Raw genomic sequence first — 24,994 nt, forward strand, 5'->3', positions numbered from 1 at the left:
TGGGATCCAAGGGGACCTTGCTTTGTGGATCCAGAATTTGCTTGCCCACTGAAGGAAAAGGGTAGTTGTAGATGGGCCATATTCAGCATGGAGGTTGGTCACAAGTGGAGTGCCTCAGGGATCTGTTCTGGGACCCTTACTCCATGATTTTTATAAGTGACCTGAATGAAGAAGTGCAGGGATGGGTTAGTAAATTTGCTGATGATACAAAGGTTGGGGGTGTTGTGGATGGTGTGGAGGGCTGTCAGAGGTTACAGCTGGACATCAATAGGAAGCAAAACTGGGCTGAGAAGTGGCAGATGGAGTTCAACCCAGATAAGTGTGAGGTGGTTCATTTTAGTAGGTCAAATATGATGGTAGAATATAATATTAATGGTAAGACTCTTGGCAGTGTGGAGGATCAGAGGGATCTTGGGGTCCAAGTCCAAAGGACACACAAAGCTGCAGCGCAGGTTGACTGCGTGGTTAAGAAGGCATACGGTGTATTGACCTTGGGACTGAGTTTAAGAGCCAAGAGGTAACGTTACAGCTATATAGGACCCTGGTCAGACCCCACTTGGAGTACTGTGCTCAGTTCTGATCACCTCACTACAGGAAGGATGTGGAAATTAGATTTACAAGGATGTTGCCTGGATTGGGAAGCATGCCTTATGAGAATAGGTTGAGGAACATGGCCTTTTCTCCTTTGAGTGACGGAGGATGAGAGGTGACCTGACAGAGGTGTATAACATGATAAAGGCATTGATCGTGTGGATAGTCAGAGGCTTTTTCCCAGGACTGAAAGCTAACATGAGATGGCACAGTTTTAAGGTGCTTGGAAGTAGGTACAGAGGAGATATCAGGGGTAAGCTTTTTTTACACAGAGAATGGTGAGTGCGTAGAATGGGCTGCCGGCGATGATGATAGGGTCTTTTAAGAGACTCTCTTGGATAGCCTAGAAAAATAGAGGGCTATGGGTAACCCTAGGTAATTTCTAAAGTAAGTACATGTTCGGCACAGCATTATGGGCTGAAGGACACCTATTGTGCTGTAGGTTTTCTGTGTTTATATGTTTCTAACAAAACATCTCAAGTTATTTGACACCTAGCCAAACCAAAACTCCTGACTATCAATCCTGTAAAATACACAATGATTGTTCTTAACATTTCTGACATTGAAACATTCAAAGCCTATTAAGGCAATCTGTTCAAAGTAATTAAAATCTTTAGAAATCCAGCAATTTAAAATGGACAATTAAGAACAGCCCAAATCTTCAGTAAATCTCAATTACAGGAATTACAATACCTATGAAGAGTATTCACCCCCTGCCCCCTAAAGTTTTTATGTTTTATTGTTTTACAACATTGAATCACAGTGGATTTAATTTGACTTTTTTGACACTGATCAACAAAAAAGACCCTTTCTTGTCAAAGTGAAAACCGATCTCTACAAAGTGATCTAAATTAATTACAAATATAAAACACAAAATAATTGATTGCATAAGTATTCACCCCATTTTATATGACACACCAAATCATCACTGGTGCAGCCAATTGGTTTTAGAAGTCATATAATTAATTACATGGAGATCTATTTTTGGAGACCTGTGTTTAGTCTAAGTGTTTCAATTGATTGTAGTAAAAATACTCCTGTATCTGGAAGGTCCAACTGCTGCTGAGTCAGTATCCTGCCAAAAACTACACCATGAAGACAAAAGAACACTCAAGCAACACCGTGAAGGGGATATCGAAAAGTGCAAGTCAGGTCATGGAAACAAGAAAATTTCCAAGTCACTGAATAACTCTTGGAGTACAGTTAATTCAATCATCAAGAAATGGAAAGAATATGGCACAGCTGTAAATCTGCCTAAAGCAGGCCATCCCCAAAGACTGAGTGACTGTGCAAGAAGGGGACTAGTGAGGAAGGCCACTAAGAGACCTAAGACAACTCTGGAGGAGTTACAAGCTTCAGTGGCTGAGATAGGAGAGACTGCACATACAACAACTGTTGCCTGGGTGTTTCACCAGTCGCAGTTTTATAGGACAGTGGCAAAGAGAAAGCCACTGTTGAAAACAAAACACATGAAATCTCAGCTAGAGTTTGCAGAAGGCATGTGGAAGACTCTGAAGTCAGCTGGAAGAAGGTTCTATGGTCTGATGAAACCAAAATTGATGAAACCAGTCTGAATGCTATGTGAGGCATAATCCAAACAGTACACATAATCAAAAACACACCATCCCTACCATGAAACATGGTGGTGGCTGCATCATGCTATGGGGATGCTACAATGCAGCAGGTCCTGAAAGGCTTGCGAAGGTACAGGGCAAAATAAACACAGCAAAATACAGGGAAATCCTGGTGGAAAACCCGATGCAGTCTGCAAGAGAACTGCAACTTGGGAGATTTATTTTCCAGCAAGACATGACCCCAAGCATAAAGCCAAAGCTACATAGGAATGGCTTTAAAACAACAAAATTAATGTCCTGGAGTAGCCAAATCAGTCCAGACCTCAATCCAATTGAGAATTTGTGTCTGGACTTGAAAAAGGGCCGTTCACTCACAATCCCCATGCAATCTGACTGTTCGAACAGTTTTGTAAAGAAGAATGTGGAAAAATTGCAGTGTCCAGATGTGCAAAGCTGATAGAGACCTATCCACACAGACTCAAGGCTGTAATTGCTGCCAAATGTACATCTACTAAATACTGACCTGAAGGGGGTGAGTAATTATGCAATTATTTCATGTTTTATATTTGTAATTATTTAGTTCACTTTGTATAGATCTGTTTTCACTTTGACATGAAAGAGTCTTTTTCTATTGCTCAATGTCAAAAAAGCTAAATTAAATCCACTGTGATTCAATGTCATAAAACAATAAAACATGAAAGCTTCCAAGAGGGTGAATACTTTTTATAGGCACAGTAATTGTGACTTACTTTAGTCCCTTAAAGCTACAGACCTCACTTTTAAGTAAAGTGCAAATAATTCCTATTCCAGACTTTTGTGCAGAACCACAACACAAGTGGCAAGGATCACTGCAAATGTATACCCCACTCTGGACTTATTGCAAGGTTCATCCTCAAAGTACATTTGAAATTAATACTGATGCAATTTCAGGACTTCTGTGTTTATGTGGAAATCATGGATTTATGTGCATAAATATTAATATTTAAGCTAAAGAATGAAAGAAATTAATATTTCAAACATTTAGAGAATATTCAACTTCCCCATGTTGATACTTCCCATGTGCTGTCATATTTTCCCTTTACAATGGATTCTGATTATTTGGGACCCACCGAGACGAATATATTTTGACCCAATTAAACAGCTGCCCCAATTAGCCAAAATTTCATAGAAATAGTTAAAAAGGTATAAAAAAACAAACTACCCTTTAAATGTGTTAAAAATTACCTATTTAAATGAATTACAAATTAGAACATTACCAATAACACTACATTATTATAAAACTGTTATTAGTTCATAATTGTTATCAATGGAGGAATTCATCCAGTGATATAGCAGTGCATGCTGCTATTTTTTTTGATTGACTGTTAATGAACACATCAGCACAGAAACCCAAGGTAATTTTTTCGGCCAAGTATGAAATCTTTTCGTGGCACCTTGGCAAGAGTCCGAAAATTTCAAAGTTCAAAATAAAAAACAAAATGATCAAATCATTACTTTTGGAATTGGAGTCTGTCAGCCCAAACGGATAACATAAAACAAGCACACACGATAGATGCCATTTAAAAACTGTTTGCTCTAAGCATGGTATAGGGTCTAATGGCCATACAAGTGCATGCCACTGATGCAAGTTACAAACTATTCAGCAACAGTTTCCTGTCCCAAATAAGCGGCTGATGCACCATCAATAACTCTCGGAGGAGCCACAGGAGCAGTCAGCAGAGGGGCGTGTCCAGACAGGTATACATAGTTTACCACATTCAACCCCCCCTTTTTTATCAAAAATGATAAAATCGAATAGAACTCTCCACCTACAACTTTGACATCCTGTACCGGCCTAATTTGTTTAAAAGAGAGTCCCCACGGGGCAAAGTTTCTTACAAGTATATTTACAGGTCAAGTCTATCAGGTGGTCGAGTCTGTCACTGCGATCTACGTAGGTAGATTGGGAGTCTGTGTAGGGCTTGGTGTGCACGGTGTCTCGTGGGTGTATATACATCGGTGGGTACGGGGTTCATAGACACTGTGGAGTGTTCGGGGTAGTGGTCTGCTGCTCCTGCGGGCGCCAGGTCGCGGACAGAGACCGTGTCCTCCCGCCCATCAGGTAAGACCACGTAGGCATACTGGGGGTTCACATGAAGTAGGTGAACCCTCTCGACCAGCGGGGAGTATTTATTACTCCTCATATGTTTCCAGAGTAGCACTGGCCCTGGGGATGTCAGCCAAGCCAGTAGGGTGGTCCCAGTGGCAGACCTCCTGGGAAAAGAAAAGAGTCGCTCATGAGGGGTGGCATTGGTGGACATGCATAACAGGGAGCAGATGAAGTGGAGTGCCTCGGGGAGGACCTCCTGCCAGTGAGAGACCGGCAATCCCTTTGACCTAAGGGTAAGAGTGTGGCCTTCCACACCGTGGCATTCTCCCTCTCCACCTGTCCATTTCCCCGGGGATTATAGCTCGTGGTCCTACTAGTAGCAATACCCCTAGCCAGCAGGTATTAGCGCAGCTCATCACTCATAAAGGAGGACCCTCTATCACTGTGGATATAGCAGGGATATCTGAACAGAGCTGGTGCACGGCTTTTATGACGGACGTGGCAGTGGTGTCGGGGCAGGGGATGGCAAAGGGGAACCGCGAGTACTCGTCAATTATGTTACAAAAGTACACATTGCGGTCGGTGGAGGGAAGGGGGCCCTTAAAGTCGACACTCAATCACTCAAAGGGGTGGGTGGCCTCAATAAGTTGCGCCTTTTCAGGACGGTAGAAGTGTGGTTTGCACTCAGCGCAGACTTGGCAGTCCCTGGTCATCGTCCTGATTTCCTCAAGGGAGTAAGGCAGGTTCCGGGCTTTCACGAAATGGTAAAGCCGGGTGACCCCCGCGTGGCAAAGATCTGCATGGAGGGCATATAGCCGGTTGAGCTGCGCGCTGGCACATGTTCCCCGGGATAGGGTATCAGGGTACAGACCAGAAGTGATCGATAGGCTTTTATTAGCAGTAAAAAGGGAGCACGACATCTCGGAGACTGAGGGAGGAGCAGTGACCCAATTACCTTTATCCAGGGGTCTGTGGGAGGAGACCTACGTAGGTTTGATTTTGCCCTGCTGTTGGTTGCTAAACATGAACACAACTGAGCGCTGGTCGGTCAGCAAGGTGAACCTTTTGCCGGCGAGATAGTGCCTCCAGTGCCTAATAGCTTCCACTATGGCCTTGGCTTCTTTCTCCACCACGGAGTGCCGAATTTCAGGGCCTTGAAGGGAATGAGAGAAGAATGCTACCGGCCTTCCTGCCTGATTGAGGGTAGCAGCCAGCGCGAAGTCTGAGGCATCACTTTCAACTTAGAAGGGAATGGTCTCGTCCACCACATGCATTGTTGCTTTGGCAATGTCCCCTTTAACGTGGCTGAAGGCCGCGCGGGCCTTGGCTGAGAGGGGAAATGTGGTGGACTTGACCAGGGTGTGGGCCTTGTCTGTGTAGTGAGGGACCCATTGGGCATAATAGGAAAAGAAGCCCAGGCACCATTTGAGGGCTCTGAGGGTGGTGGGAAGAGGGATTTCCAACAGGGGGCGCATACGGTCGGGGTCAGGGCCAATGACCCCGTTCTCCACGACATACCCAAGGATAACAATTTGGGTGGTTCCAAACACACATTTGTCCCTGTTATAGGTAAGGTTAAGAGCTTTGGCCGCTTGGAAAAATTGTTGGAGGTTGGTGTCGTGATCCTGCCAGTCGCGACCACAGATGGTGATGTTATCCAGATAGGGAAATGTGGCCTTCAGTTGGCACTGGTCCACCATCCAGTCCATTTCCCTCTGGAAGACAGAGACACCATTCGTGACACCGAAGGGGATGCGCAGGAAGTGATAGAGCCTGCGCCCGCCTCGAAGGCGGTGTAGGGGTGGTCCTCTGGGCGGATGGGGAGCTGGTGATAAGCAGATTTCAGATCTATTGTCGAGTACACCTTGTACTGAACTATCTGGTTGACCATATCCGCGATGCGGGGTAGGGGGTACGAGTCAAGCTGCGTGAACCTATTGATGGTCTGGCTATAGTCCACGACCATCCTATTTTTCTGCCCGGTCCGAACAACAACCACCTGGGCCCTCCAAGGACTTGTGCTTGGCTCAATGATCCCCTCCCCGAGCAGCCACTGCACCTCTGACTTAATGAAGGCCCTGTCCCCCGTGTTGTACCTCCTGCTTTTAGGTTTACACAGGTTTACAGTCGAGGGTCAGGTTGGCGAACAGTGGTAGGGGAGGGATCTTGAGAGTGGAGAGGCTGCAAATGGTGTCCGTAGCGCAGCTGTCGGCATAGTGTAGGGTGGGATGTGCGGGTCGGTGTGTGTGTGTGGTCAGTAGCGGGGTATGTGACGAAGTCCCACAGAACTGAGGATTTCTGACAGTGATTGGTGGGAGGGGCCCATCATACTCCATTGTCACACTTTTCTGGAAGTCGAGCCCCAATAGCACAGGGGCACACAGTTGAGGCATGATCAGTAAAGTCCCGATATTCTGTACCCTGCACCACCAGTGTCACTACACAATCCCCCTGGATGTCTGTGGAATGCGATCCAGAAGCCATGGTGACCCTCTGGCTTACCGGCTGTGTCATGAGTCCGCAGCGTTGCACCGTGTCCGGGTGAATAAAACTCTCAGTGCTGCCCGTGTCAAACAGGCAGCTAGTCCTGTGCCCCTCCACCAGGATGTCCATTATTGACCTTGTGAGCTGGTGTGGAGCACTTTGGTCGAGGGTCACAGAGGCCAGAGTTGAATTGCCGTCTTGGTGCCCAGTAAGCACTCGTGAGTCGGAGGCGGGGTGAGGTGGCGCCGACAAAGATGGCCGCCCCATGCCTCGCACCGCGGCGGGCAGGCAAGATGGCTGTCCCCATGCCTTGCACACGGCGGGCAGGCAAGATGGCAGCGACCAAGATGGCGACCCCCATGCCTCGCACGCGGCGCTGCTTGACCCCGCTCGTGGTTTGGACTTACAGGCCTTGACGAAGTGGCCCTTTTTGCCACACCTGGAGCAGAGAGCTTCTCGGGCCGGGCAGCATTTTCGAGGATGCTTTTCGAGTCCGCAGAAGTAACACTGCACAAACTTGGGACTGGCAGCAGCCATGGTTGACTTGCCGGCGAGTTGCGGGGACTTCACAGACTCGTGAGTGGCAGCAGCCGAGGTCGACTCGCCGGTGAGTTGCGGGGACTTCACAGACTCGTGAGTGGCAGCAGCCGAGGTCGACTCGCCGGTGAGTTGCGGGGACTTCACAGACTCGTGAGTGGCAGCAGCCAAGGTTGACTCGCCGGTGAGTTGCGGGGACTTCACAGACTCGTGAGTGGCAGCAGCCGAGGTCGACTTGCCGGCGAGTTGCGGGGACTTCACAGACTCGTGAGTGGCAGCAGCCATGGTCGACTTGCCGGCGAGTTGCGGGGACTTCACAGACTCGTGAGTGGCAGCAGCCGAGGTCGACTCGCCGGTGAGTTGCGGGGACTTCACAGACTCGTGAGTGGCAGCAGCCGAGGTCGATTCGCCGGCGAGTTGCGGGGACTTCACAGACTCGTGAGTGGCAGCAGCCGAGGTCGATTCGCCGGCGAGTTGCGGGGACTTCACAGACTCGTGAGTGGCAGCAGCCGAGGTCGATTTGCCAGCGGGTTGCGGGGTCTGCAGCGTCCATGGGGCCGGTTGGAGATTGCGCACCTGGAGAGTGTCAGAGTTGTGCAGAGCAGCCTCCAGCATGTCAGCCAGCTTGATCGCTGAATGTAAGGTAAGATCAGCGTGTTCCAGCAGCCGCTGGCACACGTACACTGACCTGATCCCCGTAACGAAGACGTCTCTTACTAGCAGCTCCGCATGCTGTTCCACCATCAGCCCCTGCAGTCGCAGGCCCGCACGAGTGTCTGTAGGGCCCGGACAAACTCAGCGCTCGACTCTCCGGCCCGCTGCTGCCGTGTCGCTAAGCGATGTTTTGCGTAGATGGTGTTCACCGACCGCAGGTATTGTCTTTTGATGGCATCCATCGCACCCTGGTAGTCCGTTTGGTCTCTGACCTTGGACTGACCCTGGAGAGGAGAACCCTGTGCATCGTGGCAGGATCGGTCACATGAATCTCCTCCAGGTACGATTCGAAGCATGCTAGCCAGAGTTCGAAAGCGTCGCCGGCTTCCTGGGATTGAGGGTCGAGATCCAATCTGTTGGGTCGTAAAATGCTCTCCATGTTTTAAAATCGCTGTTAATAAAATTGATGCACCATCAATAACTCTTGGAGACGGGAGGTGAACGATAGGCTTTTATTAGCAGCAAAAAGGGAGCACGACATCTCGGTGACTAAGGGAGCAGCAGTGCCCCAATTGCCTTTATACAGGGGTCTGTGGGAGGAGCCACAGGAGCAGTCAGCAGAGGGGCGTGTCCAGACAGGTATACGTAGTTTACCAGAGCGGCACAGTGTCCCAAGTAAATGAAGGGAATTCTAGGTATTTTCTCGGTTAGTTTTTCTTCTTTAAAAATTGTCCCAAATAACCAGCTGCCCAAATTAACGGGTGGCCCAATTAATTGGAATCCACTGTATATAGTTTCCTAAAATTTGGACTATTTAAAAAATGCCAACACTGAATCATTCCTGATACTGCATAAATCTAATAGGCCGATCTCGTGGCAGAAACTCAATGCATAAAGAACGTAGCCATAGTCAAGAGGTTCAGTTGTTGTTCAGACAGAGTATCAGGATGGGGAAGAAATGTGATCTAAGCGACCCTAACCATGGAATGATTGTTGGTGCCAGACAGGGTGGATGGAGTATCTCAGAAGCTGCTGATCTCCTGGATTTCCACACACAAGATGAAAGGTAGTTCTGTCTGCGAAAACACCCTGTTAATGAGAGAGGTCAGAGGTTTTGGACCTGACTATTTGTCATTCTCTCTGCAGTTTTATAATTATCTGCTTGTACTTTAAGTAGTGTACTGTGGGGCTGTGGCTTATTCACCAGTCAAAAGTCACTTCTGTCGTGCTGATCACTGATTGGTTAGTTTAAAAGCTGCAGTAGCTCTTCCCATTGGTTGTCCTGTGTGCTACTGTTCTGGTGTCTGGTTTCAAACATCTTGGAATGTACGAGAGGTTCACTCTCTTTCCCTTTGTCATCAGGGTATGCTACACAGAAACTTTGGGAAAGTATGCTCCATGTGCACTTTTAACTAAGTTATCTGTTTGTTGAATATTTAGTCTTATAGTCTGTGTAACTTGGGGCAACTTAAATGTTTAATCAAATTTTTTACTTTTTGTAAATAAATGAATAAGCATAATGCTTATTCGTAGTCAGTGTTTTCTCACTTACCAAATCTGTGAACTTGCTTCCACATTACAAGTAGCCCTTTATATGCATAAGTTTAATATACCTCTAGTGCCTATACAAGGTATAATTCTGAAACTTCTTCATTCCTTCATTAAGTGAATGAGTATTTTCACATTGGTTAATTTTACCACAGAATTGACTAGTGCTTACCATGGATTTGAATAGAATGCTTATTATCTTTGAGTATAAAAGTACCGTAGCTATTTTATGTGAGGCCCATCTTTTGTTTCTCTCTTCTTCAAGTAGCAGTGACCCCTGTCACTGTTCTGTTCCTGTTCCCTTTGTTCTATCAACTTTTAATAAATAAAACGATCATGAAGCAACAAATTTTATGCCTCATTCCTGACTTCTAAGACAGCCTTGGATTTAAAGACCAGAATCCAACAGAGGAGAATGGCCAGACTGGTTCAAGCAGACAGGAAGACAAAAAAACTCAAATAACCATGCAAAACAATGTGGTGTGCAGAAGAGCTTCTCCGAATGCACAACATGTTGAAACTTTAATTGGATAGGCCACAGCAGCAGAAGACCACAAACATACAGAAATATGCTCAGTGGCCAGTTTATTATTTGCCTTCTGTACTTAATAAAGTGGCAACTGAGTTAAAATACACATATCAGATGAGAAATTATGGTATTTAGAATTCTCTTACCAGGAACAATATTTTCAAATTTGACTTCTATATGCTGGTCACGGTCGCTTCTTTGATGCTCAGGATAAAAACCAATAACATGCATCAACTGCTTCTGTATAAAATGAAAATTTATGCAGCCTTTTCCCTCCAGTGATACATCTTGTGGTCCTCCTTCTCGTCCTATGGCTGATGAGCATCTATGAAATAAAAAAAAATCTTTCCATGTCTTCCAAAGCAAAGAGCAAATTAATTTTGTTAACCTAAGAAACAAAGAGCTATCTTAACAAAACAATGATAATCTTTTACTCTGGTTCTTATTTATGGTTTTATTATAAATATATTTATGAATATTTGTTCCATTTAGTTATTCAGTCATTCCAGAATTAATCATAATCTTATTGAAGGCTGGGGCAGGCTCGAGTTTCAACATGCCCTTTTCCTGCCTCTTGTTTGCTGTTCTATTTCTGTTTGGACCACAAGACTGAAGAGCAGAATTGGCCCATTTGACCCATCAGGTCTGCCCCACCACTCCATCACAGTTGATTTATTATCCCTCTCAACTCCACTCTCCTGTTTTCTCCCCATACCCTTTGACTGCTCTTCTGTTCTAAAGGGACACCTTTCTATTCTGAGACTGTGCCCTCTCATTCCTGGGATCATTCTTGTGTATATCCCCTGGACCCTCTCCAATGCCAACACATCTTTTCTTTGATAAGGTGCCCAGAACTGCTCACAATAGCCCAAGTGTGGTCTGAAGATTACCTTATAAAGCTTTAGCATTAAGCCTTTGTTTTGATATTCTAGTTCTGTTGACATAAATGCTAACATTGTATTTGTGTTCCTTACCACCAACTCAACATGCAATTAACCTTTAGGGAATACTGTACAAAGACTACCAATTCCCTTTGCATGCCTGTTTACCAAAGAGAAATAGTCTACACCTTTATTCCATTAACCAACATGCATGACCTTTACACTTCCCTACACTGTATTCCGTCCGCTACTTCTTTGTCCATTCCCCTAAACTAAGTCCTTCTGCAGACTTGCTGTTTCCTCAACATTACCTAGCCTTCCAACTAACTTTGTATCATCTGCTAATCTGGCCATAAAGTCAACAATTCCATCATTCAAGTCATTGACGTGTAATATGTAAAGAACCGGTCCCAACACTGATCCCTGCTGAATATCACTAGTCACCAGTAGCCAACCTGAACAGACCCCCTTTATTCCCACTCTTTCCCTCCTGCCAGTCAGCCATGCTAGTATCTTTCCTGTATTACTATGGGCTCTTATCTAGCTTATCAGCCTGGTATAGCACCTTATCAAAGGCCTTCTGAAAATCCAAATAAACAACATCCACTGACTCTCCTTTTTCTACCCTGCCTGTTAGTTCTTCAAAGATTTCTAACAGATTTGTAAGGCAAGATTTCCCTTAAGGAAACCACTCTGACTTCAGCCTATTTTATCATGTGCTTCTATGCATCCAGAAACCTCATCCTTAAAAATGGACTCCAACATCTTGCCAACCACTGAGGTCAGGCTAACTGCCTATAGTTTCCTGTCCTTTGCCTCTTTCATAACCCTGGTGTGTTGTCCATCTGGTCCATGTGACTTATCTACCTTCAGACCTTTCAGCTTCGAAAGCAGCTTCTGCTCAGTGATATCAACTAGACTCACGTCTGCCCCGACACTCATGAATTTCTGAAACACTGCTCTTGTCTTCTGCAGTGAAAAGTGAGGCAAATTACTTATTAAGCTCATCAACTATTTCTTTATCCTACATTACTACCTCTCCAGCAGTCCAATATCATGGAATTTGAAAAGCTACAGCTTGTGGTCTTCAATACATTAAGGCAAACTGATAGGATAGAACAAAACCATTTTTGCTGACTGGGGGAGATAAAGGACCAGAGCCTTTTAACAGGGAAGTCTGGATTCACTTGTGCCTGCTATATCTACATTTCACTGATATACACTGACAGTCCACTGAGTCTTTCCACTCTAAAATGCAATTTAATCCTGTAGCCCCAACTTTGAGGCCCACGATGATTATGTGCAAAAACAAAATGCCATATACACTCATGTCCTTCCATTCCTCATTACCTTCTAAGATCCCACCACCATTCATTATGTACTGTATATTCTACTCTCATTAGTAGTCCTAAAATGGTTCACCTTGGGTTTATCAGGATTAATACCATTTGGCATTCTTCAATGTATCTGACCAATTTATCAATGTTTTACTGCAACTTTAAACTACACTCCTCACTAGAAACAACACCATCAATTTTTGTATCACTTGCAATCATATCTCTTACATTCACAACTGTATTGTTAATACATAACGCAAGTTGTTAGGGTGTCCACACCCAATTCCTGTGGTACACCACTCATCACAGATTTCCGATCACAAAATAAAACCCTCAACCATTAAGCTCTCTTCCATTGCAGCTTTTCATGTACTTCTGTGCAATGGGCAGCAAGGTCAATAGTCCTCTCCTATCAGATTCCTCTTTCTTCAGCCCTTTAACTCTTCTACCTATCACCTCCCAGCTTGTTACTTCATTCCCCCAACCCCACCTCATCTGGTTTCAACAATTACCTGGCAGCTTGTACTTTGCCTCTCCTCTTCCCACCTTCTTACTCTGCCTTCTTCCTCCTCCTTTTCCGGTCCTGATGAAGGGTCTCAGCCCAAAACTGACTGTTTATTCCCCTTCTTAGATTCTGAGTTACTCCAGCATTTTATGTACATCTGTGTAAGGAAACTGCTGTACCAGACATGCTATTGCATCACCCTGCCTAAACGGGTAGTAGAAGAACACGGAATATAGCAGATTAAAAATCATTTGGCCCACAATGTTGTGCGTACCTTTTAATCCATTCCAAGATCAATAAAACCTCTCCTACATAGACCTATTTTTCTTTCATCCACGTGTTTATCTGAGTCTCTTAAATGAACCTAATGTATCTGCTTTCACCAACACCCCCAGCGGTGTATTCCACACAGTTATCACTGTTCGTATATTCCATATTTAAAAAACTACCTGACACCCCTCCTCCACTCCACTTTCCTCCAATTATCTTCAAATTATATAAAAACACAAAATTCTGGCAGAACTTAGTAGGCCAGACAGCTTCTATGGGAGGAGGTAGTGACAACGTTTCGGGCCGAAACCCTTCATCAGGTTTTTATTTATATCAAGCATCTGCAGATTCACTTGTGTTGCCTTTATCTTCAAATTATGCTCCTTTATACGAGCCATTTCCACCTGGGAAAAAGATCTCTGGCTGTCCAATCCATCTGTGTCTCTTACCATCTTATACGCTTCTATCAAGTCACCTCTCATCCTCCTTTGCTCCAAAGAGAAAAGTCCTAGTTTGCTCAACCTTTTCTCATAAGACACACCCTCTAATTCAGGAAGTGTCCCGGTAAATCTTCTCTGTGCTCTACATCCTTCCTATAATAAAGTGACCAGAATATCACACTCATTACCTCATCACTTTTGAACTCAATCCCCTGACTAATGAAGGCCAACACACTATACGCCTACTTAATCACCCCATCAATTTGCATGGCATCTTTGAGGTATCGATGGAGGTGGACCCCAAGAATCCTCTGTTCCTTTACACTGCTGAAAATCGTGCCATTAGTCTTGTAATCTGCTTTCAAATTCAATCTTTCATAGTGTATCACTTCACACTTCTTCGAATCCGCCACTCGGATTGATAGATACTTTATTGATCCCAAAGGATTGTCTTCAATGACAATGCCAAGGAATTTAAAGTTACTGACCCTCTCCACCTCAGATCCCACAATGAGAACTGGCTCATGGACCTCTAGTTTCCTCCTCCTGTAGTAGGGAAGCAGAGTCCAGAGGAGCAGGGTCATGGAAAGGGGGAATGCATAGCTCTAGGGATAGGGTGAAGACTACTGGGGCTATCCAATGAAGTGTAGTTTTTCAGTGATACCACTGTTTCATAAGCAGCTTTGTGTTACACAAAGGGGCCTAACACAAAACTGTTTTTTTTTAAACATACTGTTCAGAAAGGTTTCTAAGCTTTTTAAAAATAGCATTAATGAGGCTACCAACAACATTTTAGAGCCAAAAACAGTGTTAAGGGATGACTACATTCAAATCTCTGAAGTAGAGGAAAAAGTGAAGATATTCTTTTCATTTAACTCTGACAGATGGTGCCATGCAGTTTGACTCAAGAGTAGAGCAGCTTTGTGTACATTTCTGGAACCTAGATATTGGATCTTATTACATTGTTTTTTTTATTGTGCACTAAGCATGCAAAGTTCAATACATGGAGAAGATTGCACTGGTAATCAATTCCAAATTATATCACATTAACTATGCATTCTGTGCACTATTTGTGTTTATGTGCCAGACTATTTCCCAGTGTCACGTGTACAACTGGTAATATATTCGTGCAACACCCAAGTCCACCCAAAGTGACAAATCAGAGCTCAAAAATCCACAATATAACTGTGCCTAGAAGTATCTCAATCAAACTTGTATCACACGACACTATTGTACTACGCACTGTTTGTTTCTTTCAATATTTAAAGGGATAGTCAGCCGGGTGGATAGCTTCAGAGCTGACTCTCAACCATCTTCTAAAAGTCTACATTATTCAGGATGGAAGTTAAATATATCTCATCAGACATGAATGTTTATCATTTACCCTGAAGTTGAAATGATCTGAATGTAGTCAGATTCAGCTGATCTACTTTTAAACTTGACGCATGTCAGAAATCCAAACTCATTCATAGCAAGACGTATTATCTTTTGTTCGTTTGTATCTGAAAGTAGTGTAAAACATAGCATTTTTAAGAGATATTTTATCAATATTCTCATTCAGAATTCCTTGTTATTTCTTGGATATTGAATCAAAGGCATATATTCTGAAGATTCTCAAGTCTGAGTATGCCTAGAAGTGCAAATCAAATTCCATTACTCTTCTTTAACTTCCTGCTCATTTACTGGGCAAATTGAATAAATATTTACCAACTAATGTAAAAAAGAAATCAACTTTGCAATGCTTGAATCTTAAATTGGTGAAACATCACAAAAAACCTAAACCAGCATTTGGCACCTGGACCTTTTCCTATCATTCCATGAAGAAGCAGGATTAATAACTGGGCGATCTCAACACAGAACTATTGTTGAATCAGTTCTGTTTACTAATTAACTGCCACATTTTGTGCTGTCTGGTTATTGCATTTCTGCAGAAATGTTATTAAAACACTACTTCAAGATGCTTTTTTGAAGATCTACACTTGAAATATAGTGGTTATCGAATTTTGTTTGCTTACTTTAGATAACTTTGTAACAACAAATTTAATGGTCCTAGATTTAACCATGTTTTGTTCTAGAAATACAGTTTGCACTCACATTTATCTTATTGATGATTGACAAACAGGTTAATAAAGGTCAACTATGATAGTAAACACATGAGATTCTGCAGATGCAGGAAATCCAGACTAATATTTACAAAATGCTGGAGGAACTCTGCAGGTCAGGAAGCATCTAAGGAAAGGAATAAACAGTTTTGGGCGGAGACCCTTCATCTGGACTGGAAAGGACGGGCGAGGAAGTCAGAATAAGAAAGTGAAAGGACGGGAAGGAGTACAAGTTGGCAGGTATAGGTGAAGCTAGGTGTATAGGTGGGCTGGGGAAGGGGGATGAAGTGAGATGCTGGGATGTGGTAGGTGGAACCAGGAAATCCACTCATTGTGGATGGAGTAAAGAGGTTCCACAAAGCGAAGAAGTACTGTGCAAACCCATTCACCTTCTCCCATACCTCCATTCAAGGCCCCAAACTGTCATTCAAAGTAAGGCAACATTTCACCTGCAAATCTATTGGGGTCGTGTATTGTATCCAGTGCTCCCAAGTGCCCTCCTCTACACTGGTGAGACCCACTTTATCAAGCATTTGTGCTCCATCTGCAATAAGCAGGATTTCCTGGTAGTGAACCATTTTAATTCAAATCCCCACCCCCATTGCAACTCTACTGCCATGAGGCCACTCTCGGGTTGGAAGGGCATCACCTCATATTCAGTCTGAATAACCTCCAACCTGATGGTATGAACATCGATTTCTCTAATCTCCAGTAATTTTCCGCCTCCCCTTTCCCTCTTCTATTCTCACCTCTTCTCTTCTCCTCACCTGCCCTTCACCTCCTCCTAGTTGCCCCTCTCCTTTCTCCCACGCTCCACTCTCCTCTCCTTTCCAACTCCTTTTTTAACCCTTTACCTTTTCCACCTACCACCTCCCAGTTTCTCACTTCACCTTCCCTCCTACACCCACCTGGCTTCACCTATCATCTTCTAACTTGTACTCCTTCTCCTCCCCCACCTTCTTACTCTAGCTTCATCCCCATTCCTTTCAAGTTCTGATGAAGGATCTTGTCGACTCTATTCTTTTCCATATGTAGGGTTCTCAGTAATGTTAACTGCTAAGGCTAATAAAATAGCTTCTCTGTAACGTTAATGGCTGAGGTAATGGTATCTCTGTAGCTATGATGTTTGGGTTATAACTACAGATAATGGGGCACTAACCAATGGGAGACATGTTATTCTATTTTGTATGTGTAGGAACCGAGTTGGTTCACGGGCTTTTCGGCCGAGGAGGAACGAGGGGAAGGATGTGGAGAGCGGGCAGACTACTGGACGGCGGAGATGGGAATCCAAGGGTCTGAGTGTCAGCATCACAATCAGAATCAGGTTTAATATCACCAGCATAGGTCATGAAATTTGTTAACTTAGTGACCACACTACAATACATGATAAATACAGAAAAATAAATACATTACAGTAAATATATAAGTTAAAAATAGCAGTGCAAAAACAGAAATAATGAAAAAGTAAGGGAGTGTACATGGGTTCAATGTCCATTTAGAAATTGGATGGCAGCGGGGAAGAAGCCGTTCCTGAATCGCTGAGTATGTACTTTCAGGCTTCTGTACAGTACCTCCTTTCTGATGGATAAATGAGAAGAGGGCATGTCCTGGGTGATGGGGATCCTTAATAATGGATGACACCTTTCTGAGTCACCACTCCTTGAAGATGTCTTGGATCCTATGGAGGCTAGTAACCATGATGGAGCTGCCTAATTTTACAACTTCCTGTAGTTTCTTTCAATCCTGTGCAAAACTCCTTCCCTCCCCCCCATACCAGACAGTGATGCAGCCTGTCAGAATGCTCCCATGGTACATCTGCAGAAGTTTTCGAGCGTTTTAGGTGGCAAACTAAATCTCCTCAAAGTCTGAGTGAAATATAGCTTCTGTTTTGCATTCCTTATACCTGCATCAATGTGTTGGAACCAGGTTAGATCCTCAGAGATCTCGACACCCAGGAACTTGAAATTGCTCACTCTCTCCACTTCTGATCCCTCGATGAGTATTGGTTCATGTTTCCCTATCTTGCCCTTTCTGAAGTCCACAATCAGCTCTATGGTCTTACTGATGTTGAGTACACTCCACTAGCTGTCTGACCTACTGACTTCCTCCAGCATTTTGTATGTATTATTCAGCCATGAAGGGTTTGTTAAAGGCAAATTATTTCCAAAAAAAAATTTGAGTTATGTGATGAAAATACTGGAGATGGTTGATCAAGACAGGCAGTTTGGAGTTCTGCATCCAGATTTCCAAGATAATATTCTGCTGATAGAATGGCCTCCTTCTGTGTTCTATAACCTTATAGCAAATTGGCTCTGCCATTTTCAAAAATCATCTGATGAATTTTGTGTTGAGGTTGTGTAAACTGGCAAATCAAAACAACAGGTGAAATGTTATTCTAGAGTATATCTAAGTGCTCATACAAGAATTCTCAGTAATAAACTCTTGATTGCAAAGGATGGAAGTCAACCAAAATTTACTGCACATGTATCTTTTTCATTTACCCAGGTTTTGAGAGAACTTAAAAGTAGTCAGGCTCAAATTATCTCAGCATATCAAAAATCCAAATGCTGATCGACACAAATTGGATGTACTTTCAGCAATCCTTCCAAACGACTGGTGGCTTTTTACCCCGAGACACAGTCAAACATGCCTGTCATGAACACACTTGTCCCACAGGAGGCTCGGCCCATCACAGTAAGTGGCAGCACGGTATGCAGATAACAAAGAATACCTCTGAGAATTCTCAACATTGACTCTATGCTCAATGAAGTCTCCCGGCATCATGTTAAAAAGCAGTAAGGAATCCCCCTCCCCCCCCACCGTTAATCATTAATAATTTACAGGAAGCACTGACATTTAACAGCATTAGCATCAAAATAATTTAAATTTTTAAGAATCATGTAAACTCAGTAGCCACCTTATTAGGTACACCTGTACATCTGCTTGTTAATGCAAACATCTAATCAGCCAATCATGTGGCAGCAATTCAATACAGAGAAGAAAGAAGACATGGTCAAGAGGTTCAGTTGTTGTTCAGATGAAACATCATCATGGGGAAGAAACACGATCAATGTGACCTTGGAATGCTTGTGGGTGCCAAACTGGATGGTTTGAGTTTCTCAGAAACTCCTGATCCACTAGGATTTTCATGCAAAACAGTCTCTGTAGTTTACAGAGAATGGTACAAAAATGACAAAACATCCAGTAGTGGCAGTTCTGTGGCCAAAAGCACCTGGTTAATGACAGAAGTCAGAGGAGAATGGCCATAGTGGTTCAAGCTGACAAGAATGTGACAGCAACTCAAATAACATGTTACATCAATGGTGTACAGAAGACCATGTACATACCAGTTTATTAGATACAGGCGGTAGCTAATAAAGCGGCCAAAGAGTGTATATCTGGACTAAAATGTGCTCAGTATTTGATTCTTTCTTGTTTCGATTTGTACTGTGTAGACAACAGACTTCTTACAAAAATTGTTTTACCAAAGTCATACCAATCAACTTACCAAAGTTTGATTTGAAAACATAAGGAATATAAGACATTCCATTTTTTGCACGAGGCCATAAACAACCTCTGGGACATTTATTGGCACTCCTGTCCACTCCAGTTCTAATATTTCTACCTACAATGTCCTCCCAGAAAGTGCTGTTTTCTGTAAAATAGAAATAGCAAAATTCTTCGGTTGTTAAAATATTTAAATTAGAAATGGAAAATATAATTAAAACTGTGTATTATTAATTTATTTAGAAATACATCATAGTAACAGGCCCCTCTGGTCCAATGAACCCATATCATCAAATACACCCACATAACCAATTAACCTATAAACCTGTATGCTTTTAGAAAGTGGGAGGAAACCAGAGCACCTGGGGAAACCCACATGGTTACTGGGAGAATATACACACTCCTTACTTACAGTAGCGGAAATAACCCAGGGTCACTGGCTACCTGCTACATTGTCATGCCACCCCAAAAACTAGAATGGAGTCTAAATCAATAACTACGGCAACATACTTACCCAGGTATATAATGAAGGGTCATTGCCCTGAAATATAGTCCCTGCTTCTCTCTTCCAGAGGCAGCCTGACCTGCTGAGTGTTTCCAGCACTTAGTTTTAATTTCAGATTTTGTGCACTAATGATTAGTATCTTTAACATAAGTTGATATGACAATTGGTAGATTAGTGTATTATTGTCACATATACCAAGGTAGTGAAAAATTTAGTTTTTCACGCCTGATCATTTTATCACATCAGTGCATCGTGGCAGCACAAGAAAAACAATAACAGAACGCAGAATTAAGTGTAACAGCTACAGAGAAAGTACAGTGCAGATAGACAGTAAGGTTCAAGGTCTTAACAAGGTAGACTGTGATGTCAAGACACCACCATATCAAACCAGTAAATCATTCAATAGTCTGACAAGAGTGGGTAGAAGCTGGTAGCTGTGCTTTAAGGCTTTGTAGCTTCTGCCTGATGGGAGAGAGGAAAAGAGAGAATATCCAGTGTGGGAGGGATTATGCTGGCGGATTTACTGAGGCAGCAAGAAGAGTCCATGGAGGGAAGCCTGGCTTCCGTGATATAAAATAAAATCCATAAATAATCTTTACTTCTTAGAGAAGTAATTTCATTCTTTGAAAAGTGGGGATTTATTTCAGAATAAAAAGCAAGGTTATTACTAAGGTTAAAAGAATTGTTGATTATGACAAGGGAGGCAAACCTATGACATGTGAGCCCAAGATGGCAAGCACAAAAATTTTGTTGGCACAAAGCATGCAGTGACATCCCTCTCCCACCCACAATAAAAAGATAAATAATGATTATCTTTATTGGCAGACGCAGTAGCAAATATTTTTTTAACAACCCAAGGGCAGTGAGATGTTTTCACGGGAAATGTCTTATGCCAGCTTGGTACCAGCTAGGTGATTGTCAGAACGTGATGTTGGATAATACATTTTGAAATTCTCACTGACCTGGTGTACACATCAGTTCTTGGATGGTAAATGGTTGAGCCAGTGGCTTTGGCTTCACTCTACTTGTACTGTCACTCTGCTATTCTGTCATTCACAAATTAACACTGGACATTCAATGATAATTATGGAAAAGGAATCTATACACCTGAGCTATGAATGCAGTGTTAATGTGCACAACTCTGGTTATTCTTTAGGATTATTTTATATTTTGTCAATGATAAATAGTCAATAATTTAGTTGCATGAATTGGTTTAATCGACAAAGGACTTTTCAATCAAAGCCCATTTGGGTAACATCAAACTGTGGACCCTCCATTCGTCAGGGTCAGCCATGGATATTGCATCCTAGCTGGCTACATGGTACACAAGGCGATGAAGTACAACATGGAGAGAAAGCTGTTGCCCATGTAGTAGGCTCCCCACTCTATGCTGCCGATGAATCCAAAGCAGTGTCAGAGCCTGATGCAATTTGGCACCAGTGGCATCACAGGAGTTGCCATTCTGTGTTGAATTTAACATAGGATTGCCTTAGGAACTCCAGCTCCAGATTTTTCCTTGGGATTTATTCCCAAAGCTTTCCCATTAGTGAGTATAGTCCAAAGGCATGAAGGTTTATCAGAGTTTTTTTTCTCCTAGATGAGCTGCCAATCACAACTGATGAGCCCCATTTGTCTGAAGCAACTGGTTTTACCACACCACTAACCCACTTTTGCCCCTTCTCCTGTCAGTGGAAATGGTTCTGCTGGGCTTAGTAGCTAAACTGTATGTGAAAGCCAGAAGCTGGACTTGGTTGTCAGAGGCTATTTGAGACGCATGCCATTGGGACTATCTAATAGGTAGTAGGAGACTATCTCCCCTGGCTATAACCTTAAGGGACCGTAACAGCAAATAACACAGAGACAACTGGAAGGTCCAACGGAATGGATGAAACTGCGGCTGAAAGGTTCACTGGCTAAATATGTGTTCTAATCACAAAAATGTTGGGAAATGTATGATAATGCATTGTGGTAAAGGAACAATAGTGCGGACAATTATCTAAATGGGAGAAGGTTCAAACATCAGCGGTGCAGAGGGACTTGGGAGTCCTTATGCAAGACTCCCAGAAGGTTAATTTACAGGTTGAGTCTGTAGTAAAGAAGGCAAATGCAATGTTAGCATTTACTTCAAGGGGAAATAGAATATAAAAGCAAGGAGATAATGTTGAGACTTTATAAGACACTGGTCAGGCTGCATTTGGGAGCACTGTCAACAGTTTTGGGCCCCATATCTCAGAAAGGATGTGTTGTCATTGCAGAGAGTCCAGAAGAGGTTGACAAGGATGATTCTGGGAATGAAGGGGTTAACATATGAGCAGCGCTGGACAGCTTTGGGCCTGTACTCACTGGAACTTAGAAGAATGCGTGGGGATCTCATTGAAACCTACTGAATGATGAAAGGACTAGATAGAGTGGATGTGGAGAGGATGTATCCTCTGGTGGGGGTATCCAGAACTAGAGGGCACAGCCTCAGAATTGAGGGTTGACCTTTTAGAACAGAGGTAAGGAGGAATTCTTTTAGCCAGAGAGTAGTGAACCAGTGGAATGCTCTGCCACAGTCTGCAGTGGAGGCCAAGTCCGTGGGTATATTTAAGGTGGAAGTTGATCGTTTCCTGATCAGGCTGGTGAAGGGTCTCAGCCTGAAATGTCGACCATTTATTTCCATCCATTGATGCTGCCTGACCTACAGAGCTCCTCCAGCACATAGTGTGTATAGTTCTTACTGAGATGGAGGAATGAAAAACAGCAATGTTAAGAACAAATGAGTGACATGGCTTGTCAGGAAGCTGCTCAGTGACCACTGTCAACTCCAACATGCAGAAGAGTAATTCAGCAGTCTGATATGGCTAAGGTTTATATATTTTGTTACATCTTCATCACTTTTACCAGAAATAAATAACAAATTAAATTTTTGAAAACATTCATGCATTGTAAAACAAACATTTCTAAGGTTAACATTAGAAAAATGAATTTATTTTCAATTAAAAAAGTGGTTAATTATGGAGGAGACAAACCTTGTACTTCGACTGGCATCAAATGTTTCACCTGTATTAAAATAATATTAAGAATAATTAATAATATATAGATACCATTAAATAATGTTACTATCGCACTTCACTTACTGCTGCTATTTTGGTCCATAGATTCATCAGGGAAAATGCCAGCACACCAGAGATAAACTTCATCGTCTGCTGCAGCTCTTTATTTGAACACCTATCTTATATGAAGTTGCAAAGGGCAACAAAAGGGTTCTGGAAAATGAACAGAATTTGTTAAGCAGTCGCACACATGATGACCTTATTTTATTCATAGCACTTATATCTGTAACATTACATTCTTTACCTATTTCCAACATTATAACTTTACTAAGATGATGTGGTTTACAGAATCCTTTATCTCAAAAACAGATTAAAATAAATGAGAATGATTTTGTTGAATTCTTGGAAAACATGAAGCTTTCATTATAAAATCTGTTATGTTTCAATAAATGCGATTGAATATAATTGCAGTGGGACTATTACAAGCTTGTCTCTTACTTAGCTAACCATTTCCACCATCTATAGGACATAATCTTTATTTACTTCCAGGGGGCAGCTCTAACCAATATGAAGAATGCTTTCTATTTGCCTTAATGAATGCTGCTTCAGCCTACGTGGCAGAATGCTTTCCACCCGCTCCAGTAAGTATAAATCTAACTAAAATGAAGCATGACTTCATTCAGAACAAAGCACCCCACTTGACAGTAACCCCTATCATCAACTTCAGCAAATACTATCAGTAAAAATTTCTCATTGTCAAGACATCTTTGGCAGCACCTAAAACACAAGCAGACATCACTTTCACAGCACCATTCACCTTCCCTGGGTGATCATTGGGTTGCAATCCTGATCAGCCTTCTTAGCAGAACAGTAAGAATTCCTTCACACAAGCATAACAATGAATCAGGGAAACTACTGCCTTGAAATGAAACAAGTTACAGATACTTACAAAGGACAACCTGTGGCTTGGTAGCTCTGTTTCCATCTATACAGACTCACCATACCTCGCAACACTCTGAGCTAGCTGACTGACAGGCAACAGAAAGACTACTGTCAGAGTAACAGTGATATAATCATTGTGTTTCTCTACTGAGGCAGAGAGCAACCAATGTATAATCCACAGAGCTTGTTGGCATTTCCTGAAATTGGAGATCTGCAAGATGTTGGAAGATAGCAACTGGAAGCTGTGACACCCTGAGAATACTCTTCACAGAGTCATAAGTTCAGTAGATCTTAATTAGACAGTTTCAATGAAGAGTAATACATACAAAATGCTGGAGGAACTCAGCAGGCCAGGGAGTATCTATGGAAAAGTAAACAGCCACATTTCGGGCCGAGACCCTTCATTAGGATTGGAAAAGAAGCAGAGAAGTCAGAATGAGGAGGAGGAAGGGGAGCAGGAAGTAGTAAAGGAGGTAAGTGATAGTTAAAACTGGGAGAGGGGGAGGGCTGAAGTAAAGAGCTGGGAGGTTGATTGGTGAAAGAGATACAGGGCTGGAGAAAGGGGAATCTGACAGGGGAGGACAGAAGACCTGGGAAGAAAGGGAAGAGGGAGGGTGAAGGTGATAAGGAGAGAGGGGGAAACAGGAATAGGGAATGGTGAAGGAGAAGCGGGGGGAGGACAGTAATTACTGGAAGTTTGAGAAATCAGTAGAGTTATGGAATTGCAATGTCAGCTTTCTCCCTGCTAATATTGCTCGAGCTATTGAGAACATCCAACATGCTCTGTTTTAGTCTATCTGTCTGCCTTTTATGGAAGTGATCTATAATTTGAAGTTATGTCACAGCTATAGTTAAGGTTTTTCAGATGATGAAAAAGATTGGTTATGTGCATAATGAAGGAGGTTGCAGGAATACATCAAAGGGGAGGTCATTTGAACCAGGAAGTACCAACCATAAATCTGGGTAAATACCATATATTAAGAAAAAAGAACAATGCACAATAAACAACAGAATTCTGGCAAGTATTGAGAAGCAGAGGGACCACAGGGTGCACTTCTATAGTTACATTAAAGTAGCAAGACAGTAAAATTAAAGAGGTACAAATGATAATTAGGATACATTAGAAGATGAAGAGAAACTAGAATTGTACAAAAACTAGTTCATAGATGAATAACCTAAAAATTAATCAATATTATACATGTGTAACACTGTAGGATTCAGAAGAGTTATGAGGATGTTGCAGGAGTTGGAAAATAACTACCAATTTTTAATTATGGATTTAATCAAGACATACAAAATTATGGGAGGTCTAAGAAGAAAGGACCAATTTCCTACAGGGTAGAAGTTGGATCCATGCCTTTGTTACCTCCAGACTTGACAATTGCCAAGAGCTTCCCAACATCAATCCTTTTTGAATGTGTACTTATCCAAAACAGAGGTGTCCATATCCCATCACACTCTAAA

The 24,994-nt window shown here is 42.7% G+C and overlaps 1 long non-coding RNA gene across 1 annotated transcript; it reads right to left on the minus strand.

The window, feature by feature from the left end:
* Nucleotides 1-10,081: 10,081 nt before the first annotated feature.
* On the minus strand, nt 10,082-22,786 carry LOC140729410 (uncharacterized). The gene is made up of 4 exons (XR_012099323.1): nt 22,673-22,786; nt 22,565-22,595; nt 19,050-19,196; nt 10,082-10,331 (listed from the first exon to the last, which is right to left on the minus strand). It is a non-coding gene; the product is annotated as an uncharacterized lncRNA (long non-coding RNA).
* Nucleotides 22,787-24,994: the final 2,208 nt, after the last annotated feature.

This window comes from Hemitrygon akajei, chromosome 6 (assembly GCF_048418815.1).
Source record: "Hemitrygon akajei chromosome 6, sHemAka1.3, whole genome shotgun sequence".
Classification (NCBI taxonomy): domain Eukaryota; kingdom Metazoa; phylum Chordata; class Chondrichthyes; order Myliobatiformes; family Dasyatidae; genus Hemitrygon; species Hemitrygon akajei.